The following is a 10,220-nucleotide window of genomic DNA, read 5'->3' as shown; positions in this document are numbered from 1 at the left end:
AGACACAGATATACACACACCTACACACACATATGCACACAGACACATCTGCAGACACGTGCACAAGACCCTCACAGACATGTACATACACTTGCACACACAGAACACACGTGCACACACTGGGACTCACCAGTTCACACACAGCCAGGCCTTTGGGCAGGAGGAGGGACTGCTGATCTAGGGCCGCAGCTGCCACCTCCTTCCTCCCAGAGCCCCCAGGCCGGCAGAGGGTGCCCGAGGGCTCTTCCCTCCAGACCCAGCCCTGGCAGGAGGGAGAGTGCGCGGTTGCCACCCACCCTCCTAAGTTAGGTCCCCTTTGTTCCCCCACCCGGAAGGAGGCCAATGTGCCTGGGGAGCACCCAGCCACAGAGTCCTCCGGGCCCTGATCGTTCGCACTCATCTTGGCCCTGAAGATGAGCCTGGGGGGCCACCAGGCAGTGGGAGGACCGAGGCTCAAGGCCAGTGCCGGGCACGGGAACAGCAGTGACCACAAGGAGGGAGAGCGAGCCCATCGCCCACTGCCTGTGCAGGCAGGACCATGCAGCCCCCAGGGCCCGGCAAGCCCACACCCCTCACAGGCCTGCAGCCCTTCCTCCTGCCCCACTGTCTCCCTGCGTGTTTAAGTGTTCTCCCCTGGAGGGGGACTGCCCAGGAACACTGAAATGGGAGCAAGAATCCCAAAGGCAAGCCGTACACCATCCCCCTTTGCCAGTGCTCAGCTCTTCCGGCCCCATCGAGCCACCGGTAAGGCCTTTGATCTCCTAAGGACAGACGCCTGAGGTGTCCCTCACCTCCCACCCAGAAACCCAGAATCCTGGGGTTGTGCTAAGTAGATTACACACGGGAGTCATTCAAGACCTGCCTCTGCTGCTTACAAGTTAAGGGCCTTGGGTGAGTACTCTACCCTTCTGAGCCTCGGTTTTCTCATCTGTAAAATGGGCATCCTTAAGAGGTCGTACCTCCTTGCAGGTGGATGTGAGGACAAACAAGGCAGCAGAGCCCTGGTTTGGGGCCCAGCACACAGTGTGTAGAAGTTGGCTCCCTGATGTGATTCCTGTGTGCTGACCCATCTTCTGGCTGAGCCTTTGGGGCAGCGTTAGGACGCCCAGCAGAGGGCCACGCAGTATGTGCTCACTAAACCCTGGGACATGAACAGGATGGGGGCAGCCTGAGGATGCTACACCTGTGCCATCAGCAGACGGCACATGTCAGGGAGAGGCTGGCAAGACGCCAGGCCACGTTCTGCAAGCGGTTGGTTTCTCGGGGATGTGAGCGTCTATTCCTGGTGGGGCTGAGCTCTCAACCTGGTTCTTCCTCCTTCTTCTCCAGGAGGGGAGGGTGACTCTGGGCCTCCCCATCCGCTCCTCCCCATTCCCTTCCCAGTTGTCCACCATAATTAGGCTCTTTGCAGCTCAGGAGAGGATGTCCGTGCCTCCCCTCCACTCCCAGACTCAGGCTCGCCCAGAGAAGGGGTCTCCTCTCCCTCAAGGGCAGTGCTGCCCCTTCTGCAGGCAGGTGGGGAGCCCTGGCCAAGCCTGCGGCAGGGGTGGGCCCTCCTGTCCCCTGCTGCCTGGCCCCTTGCTCAGCGGTCAGCCGTGCGTGGGGCTCGGCAGGGCCCAGGCAGGCTGCTCTGAGCATTAGCGGCCGGCCTCGCTCCAAGTGAATTAGCTGGTCCTCGGGGAGTGCACGCTGAGGCCTGCAGACTCCTGGCACTGGCCAGTGATTCATTCACCACAGCCTCACGCCTGCCAGAGGCCAGCAGAGTCCCTGCCCCCCAGCCCACCGGCCAGACTGGAGACTGGGGGGCAGGAGGCTGGTGCCCAGAGCAGCCCAGGCTGCCCGTCCATCTGCCCCACCATCCTATTAATCAGGCTGCTCCCCACTCCCTTGGGTGGTGCTTGCATCCATCCGCGGGCCCCTCCCACAAGCAGGCCTGGTGGCCCTGGACCTGTGCCCGGCCCTGCTTCCTCCAACCTGGCCCACCCCACCAGGCTCTGTATCCCACTCCCTTTGTCCCCCGGGCACCTTGAGTGACCCAAGGGAGGCCCCCTCATCCTTTTTCCTCCTCCCTCTGTGCCTTCCTGCCCCCCTCAACCGAAGCCCTGGGATCCACTTAACTGGTCTTGATGAAAACCAGAGGCTCTGCCCATGTATAGGAGGCTCCTGGTAGCTGCCTGGGGCCAGTCCCTGCCAGCCTCGGGCCGGGGCCCTGCTTAGAACTCAGGCGGGCGGGGAAGGCACAAGCTTGGTCTCTGCCACAGAAGCCCTTAGGAGCCCACACGCATCCTCTGATGGCCCCCCTCCTCGCTGTCATTTACTCAACAGGAGATAGATGTTCAGAAGCAGGTGTTGCTGAATGAATGACTGCCCTCCCTCACCGCAAATGCGACTTCTCTTCATCAACGCATGTGACTCATATCTTGTCAAATCTCTCTGGCTTGAAAACTGTCCTACTGCAGCTACAGAGTGGAAAGCACCCACATTTCGTGGCCAGAAACCTGAATTCCGGGGCCGGCCTGCTGTCCGTGCGCTAGCTGATCACTCCTCTGAGCCAACAGGTCCCTGTCTTCATGTGGGGCTGGTCCGTCTCCAGGTTGGCTGTGAGGATTAGAGGCGTTTTATCTTGTGCAGGGAATGCAGGCCAAGAGATACCACCCAACGGCAGCCACAGAGGACTCGCTCAAAGTGCTCTTCCTGGGGGGCCTCTCTAGCACATATGTGTGCAATTTCCCCTCTATTGTTCTATAATCGTTGATGGTCGCTCTGTAATTGCTCTCAAATGGTTTAATCATAATAAATAGCATCTGCAGAGCAGTTTACAGTTGGCAACTGTAACTCTTCCCTCATCCCCTTCCCACCTTTACAAAAAGAGACTGAGGCTCAGAGAAGTTAATTGACTTCTCTAAGACCACACAGTGAGGAGGCGGCCTAGCTCACCCCTCCCCAGGCTATAGGGCCTACTGGTCCCCAGGCCACTGTGTCCTCAGTTCCAGGCAGGGGAGGGAGGCACCGGGAGGGAGCTTGGCAGGAGGCAACGAGGCTACCTGGGAGCTGATGGCCGGTGGGGACGTGGGCATTTCACTAGGCGCAAGGGCATCTGTGCAGGATTGTGTGCTCACCTGTGTGTGCAGGTAGGCATTCGGGCTGAGACCAGGTGACCCCCAAAGGGGGCTTATTTAGGGATCATGCTTCCCAGGGTGAGAAGTGGAACTAGGTTAGTTCCACAGTCCCTTTCTGTTCTTAGGTTTAGGTGAGTCGGCACCTTCTAGAAAAAGACCGGGTCAAATGAAATGCTTCCCCTGGAGCTGAGGATCCATTCTCACCCGGATACGCTGCATTACTAGCTGTTTGTTTGATTTGCTTGTTTGCTGTTGTTGTTTTGGTCAGAAAACCAAGGCACAAGGGAGGTACGTGGACTTGTCCCAGAGGCACAGTGAATGAGAATGGGAGATGGAGACAGCAAAGCAAGGGGCCACAGGAGGGAGGGTTCTGCTGGAGGAAAGGGGGTGGGGCAGGGAGGAGCGATCAGCGGGGAAGGCCCCCAACCAACCCAACCCACCCGGAGCAGCCTCCTCATCTCTGCGTCCCAGCTCAGAAGATGCCTCCTCTGGGAAGCCCTCCCTAACTGCTCAGGCAGAGCTTGTCTGCTCTCTCCCCTAGGTTCTCGCTGCTGTGGCCTTCATCACACACAGTGTGTACCTTCCCTTCTGTGCCTGCCTCCCTCACTGGGTGGTGACCAGGGCAGGGAGTGTGTGTGTGTGTGAATGCTAACAATCGGGAAGGTTTAAAAATACAGAAAAGTACAAAGGAAAATAAAGCAAACACCAGTGTACCTGCAGAGACTGGCTTTGTGCTCCAGCCCCTAGATGGGAGGGATGCTTGCATGACTACAAACATTGTAAGCACACACTTATGTCTGCACATGCGTGAACACACACGTCTGGCTCACACTCATGAAACATGTCACCAGACATGGCTACGTGTTCACGGTTGCACTTAAAGGCACGTGCACACTTGTAATCGGGAGGTAGAAGGACTGGAACGGGGCCTGGACCAGAGAAGAGAGAAGCTGGGCCAAGGCCAGGGGTGTGCCTGTCTGCCGAGGGTTTCCAGGCCAGCACCAGGCCTGCCCCCGGCTGCCATTCTCACCCCGTGCCTCTGTCTTGTTAGGCGAGGGGGGCTCCCCCATCACCGGGAGCCCATGAGTAAGGCACCAGGGTTGGGGCTCCCTGACCCTATTTCTGGGGTTTCAGGCTGTGACACTTCCTGGCCTCTCCTGTCGGCCCCTTTGCCTCCTATCCCCTCCAGCAGCCTGGAGGCAGCAGGCAGCCCTGGTTCCTGGTGACTTACACACGGTTGCAGCCACTGTGGACAGATAAGAACTGCGGTCCCCTGGAGCGGGACCCCAGGGCAGGGATCAGAGCCTTCAGGGCAGAGCTGGGTGACCTTGGGGCTAACACCATCAACCTCATGGCCACAGTTTCTTGAAAGGCAACCATCATGAGCTTTGTAAGCTGAGAACAAAAATTACCACCAAGTAATAATAATAAAAGTTACCAACAAGCTCTAAGTTGTGGGTTGCTTTCTTTCTTTTTTTTTAAAAATTAATTTATTTTTGGCTGTATTGGGTCTTCGCTGCTGTGCGCGGGCTTTCTCTAGTTGCGGCGAGCGGGGGCTACTCTTCTTTGTGGTGCAAGGGCTTCTCATTGTGGTGGCTTCTCTTGTTGTGGAGCACAGGCTCTAGGCGCGTGGGCTTCAGTAGTTGTGGCACACGGGCTCAGTAGTTGTGGCTCGTGGGCTCTAGAGCACAGGCTCAGCAGTTGTGGTGCACGGGCTTCATTGCTCTGTGGCATGTGGGATCTTCCTGAATCAGGGCTCGAACCCGTGTCCCCTGCATTGACAGGTGGATTCTTAACCACTGCGCCACCAGGGAAGTGCATGGGTTGCTTTCTTACTGAGATGTGAACAAAATGACCACTGCCCAGTGTCCTGGAAGAGCTCAAATCCCCCTCCCCACATCCTGCAAGCAATTCCACTCTCTCCATCTGACCCCAACTCAGCTCCAGGCCCACGTGGGCACATCCAGGGCTTCACATGTTCAGCTGGACTCAAGGTTCTGAGCCTCAGACGGCAGCTGGGAATTGAATTTGAAGAGTGTCCCCTCTGCATTTCACTGAGAATTTGTGAGCCCCTTGGGGTCCTGGGCCTTCCCTAGGAAGCCAGTTCAGGGAGTGAGGGGGAGCCAGGTGGGGTGGTGGGTCTTCCCAGCCTGCCTTTGGTTTCTCTGAGGGACCAGCCCAGGCTCAGCCAGGGAGCATCCACGTTGAAAGTCCCAGGAAAGGGGCAGGAGGCCGTGGGCGGCTCCTGTTCTGGGCTCCTGCGGCTTGTTCCTGGCAGGGTTGGACCACACTTCCTTGGGCTGAATAGCATGCCAGCATTAGGAACATTCCCGTCACGAGAGAGCCAACTCTGAATTAGGTGGTGTAGGTGCCATAGAGGGGGCCATGGAGAGGGGAGGCTGATTTTTCCCTCATCCTTAAATAATGCAATGAATTTTGCCATTTCTTGGAAAGTCCCCCAAAAGACAAAAGAATGATAACAGGGAAATGGAGTGGGATGGAAGGGAAGTGTGAGGGAGGGGCAGAATCACCCAGCCACGTCGGGGCAGGTAGGGGATGCTGGGAAGGGCTGGAAGAGTTGGGGGCAGCCTCTTCAGGGGCCAGGGCAGGGGCCAAGGGAGGCCGGCGCTGGGCGGCCGGAGTGACGTGGAATGACCTGTCTCTACCCCACCAGCTCCCTCCGGGGGCCTCCATTTCCTTTTCTGTATAATGGGGCACCTACCTGGATTGGTGTGAGGATTGGTGTGAGGCTTAAAGGGCATAACCTGAGAGAAAGTGCTTTGGTATAAAGGGCTCCAGCTTGTTTAATTATCATGGTCATTAATTTAGGCCTTGGTTCTAAAGTTCGTAAAAATACCTAAAGGCCAACAGGAAAAAAAAAAAATCACTGAAGAAGTTGGGCTAAGGGAAAATAGGGTAAGAGTAAGAGCGGGTAGGGCTAGTTAGTCCCATCAGCCTCGGGGTGGGACCCAGAAGGGCCCTCAGGGTGGGTGCTGGGCTTCTGGCAGCCCAGACAGAGACGGACATTGCTTAGTTGTAAGACACAGAGGATCTATAAAGAAAAACTGAAGCAAGTTATTCGGGAGAAGTCTTTTTTTTCTGGCCGTGCCCTCGGCGATGAATGCGAGGAGTCCTAACCATTGGACCACCAGGGAATTCCCCAGGAGAAGTCTTAGGAGGGTGTAATTGATCCCCATTTTACTGGTGAGAAAACTGAAGCTCATGGAGGTTAAATCGTGTCCAAGAACTCAAGCTAAGACACAGAGGCAGGAGAGGAGGAACTCTGGTCTGATGGGCTCCTGCCCCCCACAAGAGGACAGCGGGCGGGACCTGGCGTTTGTGCTTCTAACCATCGGGCTACACTGCCCTGCTGAGACCTGAGAGGAATTTGTCCCGTGGGTTGCTGTAAAAGGAACATTGTGCAATGTTGTGCTTCCACAGCCCAGAGCAAGGCCGTGGTCAATGGTAGCCTGGAGAAATGTTTAAGGCATTGTTGCCAATTGTCTACTGATGTCACGAAAAAGCTCAATGAAGCAGCCTGGGAGTACTTAGTTTTCAGCAGGCTAACTTTCCGGTGAGCTCTCAGCAGCAAACAGTTGCAAAACGCGGTCCCCCCCCCCCCCCCCGCCAGGATATCATATCCCACCAGAAAGAATCTTGCCTCAACCAGAAAGCACTCATCTGGGGAGGCTTCTCTGCTCCTTCTGCAACCTGAGGGGCATCTGCTGGGGGATAAGTGAGCGCCTCAGCTGGTGAAAATAAACGCCTTACCCATCGACAGAGGAAAGCCCAGGATCCTGTCCATGGTTCGAGGATGGCGGGGTGGGCACAGGCTGATAAGGATAGGATCGCCTATGACCAGTGACTTTTCCCTTTGAAAGCTGGGGCTGCACCTGTTTACATATATATATATGTAATAGAGAGAGAGAGACAGACAGACAGACAGACAGACAAAGACAGAGAGAGACAGAGAGAGAGAGACAGAGAGACAGAGACAGAGAGAGACAGAGAGAGACAGAGACAGAGACAGAGAGAGACAAAGAGACAGAGACAGAGAGAGAGACAGAGACAGAGACAGAGAGAGAGAGACAAAGAGAGACAGAGAGACAGAGACAGACAGAGACAGAGACAGAGAGAGAGAGAGAGAGACAGACAGAGAGAGACAGAGACAGAGACAGAGAGAGACAGAGACAGAGAGAGAGAGAGAGAGGGCACTTGTATTCTTTATTTTTAAAATTTTTATTGGAGTCTAGTTGATTTACGATGTTGTGCTGTACGGCAAGGTGAATCAGTTATACATATACATGTATCCACTCTTTTAAAAATTCTTTTCCCATATACGCAGCTGGTTTTAAAGCCCAGCTCTGCCATGTACTTTGGGCAACACCCACCCACTTTGTGCCTCAGCTTCCTCTTTTGTGAGGTGGGGATAACGAGCCAGATAGGATTGAATGAGCTACTGTGGGTCTAGAATTCAGAACAATGTCTGACCCAGACTTTGTTCAGTAAACAGGAGCTGCCTTTCTCACGTGGCCTCTCTACCGCTTACACCTCAGTGTGCCGGGGTTGCAGCTGTGTCACTTGCTCCGTCCCGGTGCGGCAGGTCTTCAGGGTTCTAGCCCAGTAGCCATGCCTTAAGGTGGAAGGGCACATCTGGAATGTCTCTGCTTGGTTGAAGCAAGGCAGATTTCAGAAGTACCCTCTTCCCTCTGACCCTCCTGCCCCTCGTTCTTGTTTGGGTGCCTGTGTGGCTTGTTTCCATGTTGGAGCTGCCCAGACTGTCTCGGCCCTGCTCTCTCCCTCACCTTTTAGCCCGACTTCAGGCTCTTGCCAAGCCCTACTTGCTCGCGGAAGCACCCCTGACCCCTCTGGTCTGCCCCGGCCTTTGGGTTTTTAGAGCTGGTGTCAGCCAGGGCCCGTCATTCATCGAGAAGGAGGGTGGGTGGCATGGAGCCCTGACAGCCAGGGCCGAGGGGGCTCTAGTCCTGGCCAGGGGCCACGCTGGTGGCAAATCGGGCTCCTGTTCTGGGTCCCAGGGTCTCCATCTATAAAACGAGGCTCTTTCCCATCCTCTCCATCTGCAGGGGCGTTTGCCGTAACTGTTTGAAGCGGGTTCAATTCTTCTCTTCTCCTCTGGCACAGGGCAGGCGTTAACGCCCAGGATCGGGGCTGGCTCAGTGGGTCGTCGGGCACAGTTCCATTTGATTCAGAGCAACTGAAGGGTCATTTCTTGAAGTATAGACAGATGTATAATGCACAGGGCCATGCCGAGCGAGGACACAACCAGACCTGCCCCTGTCACCCCCAGCCTGCAGGGAGGGGAAGGCTTACACAATACGCCCAGAAATCCCCTCTCGTTTCAGCCCAGATGATGCGAACAAGGTGGGGAGGGTAAAGGGGCTTGCTTAGAACGAGTGTCCATCAAGCCTAGGAATGGATCCTGCAGCCCCTGGTGCACCCCACTCCTACTGGTAGCCCCGTGAGGAAGAGAGGTAGGACTGAGGAGAGGAATCATGGAGAGTCCCCACCACTGCCAGGTGACGGCCTTCCACAAGGCTGAAAGCTTTACGTAAGCAGAAGCTGGGGCTCTCAGCTAAGCTTTTCTTAAGGCTTGTCCTGCTCTGCTCTAGAGCTGTTTCATTTCATGCAGGCTCACTTGTTAACATTAATCATTAATTTCTAATTTCCCTTTTATCTGTTTCTACAGGTATTCAGAGCACATTTTACTTCCATCATGGAATGCTCCTTGTTTAATAGTACTGGTGGCTTCTGAAGAACATTCTGGAATACATTTTATCGTCCCGAAAATCTTAATTGAGGAAGCCTCCAACCTATCACATATGGCCCAAGAGGAGACTGATTACTACCAAGGTGATAAATACTTCAGGGGGTCTCAAAACCATGTGTTGGCCAAGGACTTTGCACCTCAGAGCACTGTGGCCCTGTGAACAAGCCAGGACGGGGTGGGGACCAACAGCCATGCTGTTGTCTCCCTGGGACCTGCGTCATATTCTACCCTCCGCTTAGCGAGTGGGAAAACGGAGGCCTTGCCAGCAGCCAGGTGGATGCAGAGATGTCTGGCCTATGCTTCTGAGGCAACACTCTTCAAGCACCTAAGTGGCGAGAGAGAGTGGCCTGCCCTGGAGAAAGCTGCTAAGAGCCAGTAAACGGTACAGTTCCAGGCCTGGCCACAATGCAGCGTGTTGAGAACACACTGCAGCTGAGGAGGCCTGGGGAGCTCTCAGTTCAGGTGCGTGAGCTCTGGCTTTCCTCCCAGGCTTTAAATGCACGTGGGGCTTGCACTTCCCTAGAAAAGGTGCTGCCAACTTTCTTTCCCTTCCCTGGGGAGGTTTGAGTTCTGGGGTAATGGTTCGTCCTGTTTTGAGATTTTCCTATAGAATTGTCCAAGTGAGAGCCTCACTTTTTTTTTTTTTTTTTTGTGGTACGCAGGCCTCTCACTGTTGTGGCCTCTCCCGTTGCGGAGCACAGGCTCCAGACGCGCAGGCTCAGCGGCCATGGCTCACGGGCCCAGCCGCTCCGCGGCATGTGGGATCTTCCGGGACCGGGGCACGAACCCGTGTCCCCTGTATTGGCAGGCGGACTCTCAACCACTGCGCCACCAGGGAAGCCCGAGCCTCACTTTTTGTCCCCTGTGAAATTCTCAGAAAACCTCTTGGAGGAGAGAACATTTTTTTAAAGGAGACTGAAATCTCCTCCCACAGTTCTAGAGACCCTTGCTCCCACCTGGACCTGGAAACCAACAGATTCCTATGCTCGCGACCATCACTGCACGTGGCATCTGCAAGCCCTCCTGGGAGGGTGCGGGAAGTCCTGGTCCCAGCGTCACCAGCTTGCTCTGTGGTCTTCCCTAAGCCCCTCAGTCCTTCTGCTCTACCATGTGCAAACCAAACGCTCCCAGCGCCACCCTGGCTTCTCCACGGTAGAGAAGCAGAATCCAAGCGGGAAGCTGTTTTGGGATTGAGGGCTACAGGACCCTTCTTCCTGACGGTGCGTCATAGGTTTCTTGAGAAATGCCATACTTACCAGTGTGTGAATAAGGACCCGACCAGGGTAATCAGTGTGTCCGGTGGTGCATCCAGG

The sequence above is a fragment of the Globicephala melas genome, chromosome 7 (assembly GCF_963455315.2).
Source record: "Globicephala melas chromosome 7, mGloMel1.2, whole genome shotgun sequence".
NCBI classification, from domain to species: Eukaryota; Metazoa; Chordata; class Mammalia; order Artiodactyla; family Delphinidae; genus Globicephala; species Globicephala melas.
This window is presented reverse-complemented; position numbering follows the sequence as displayed.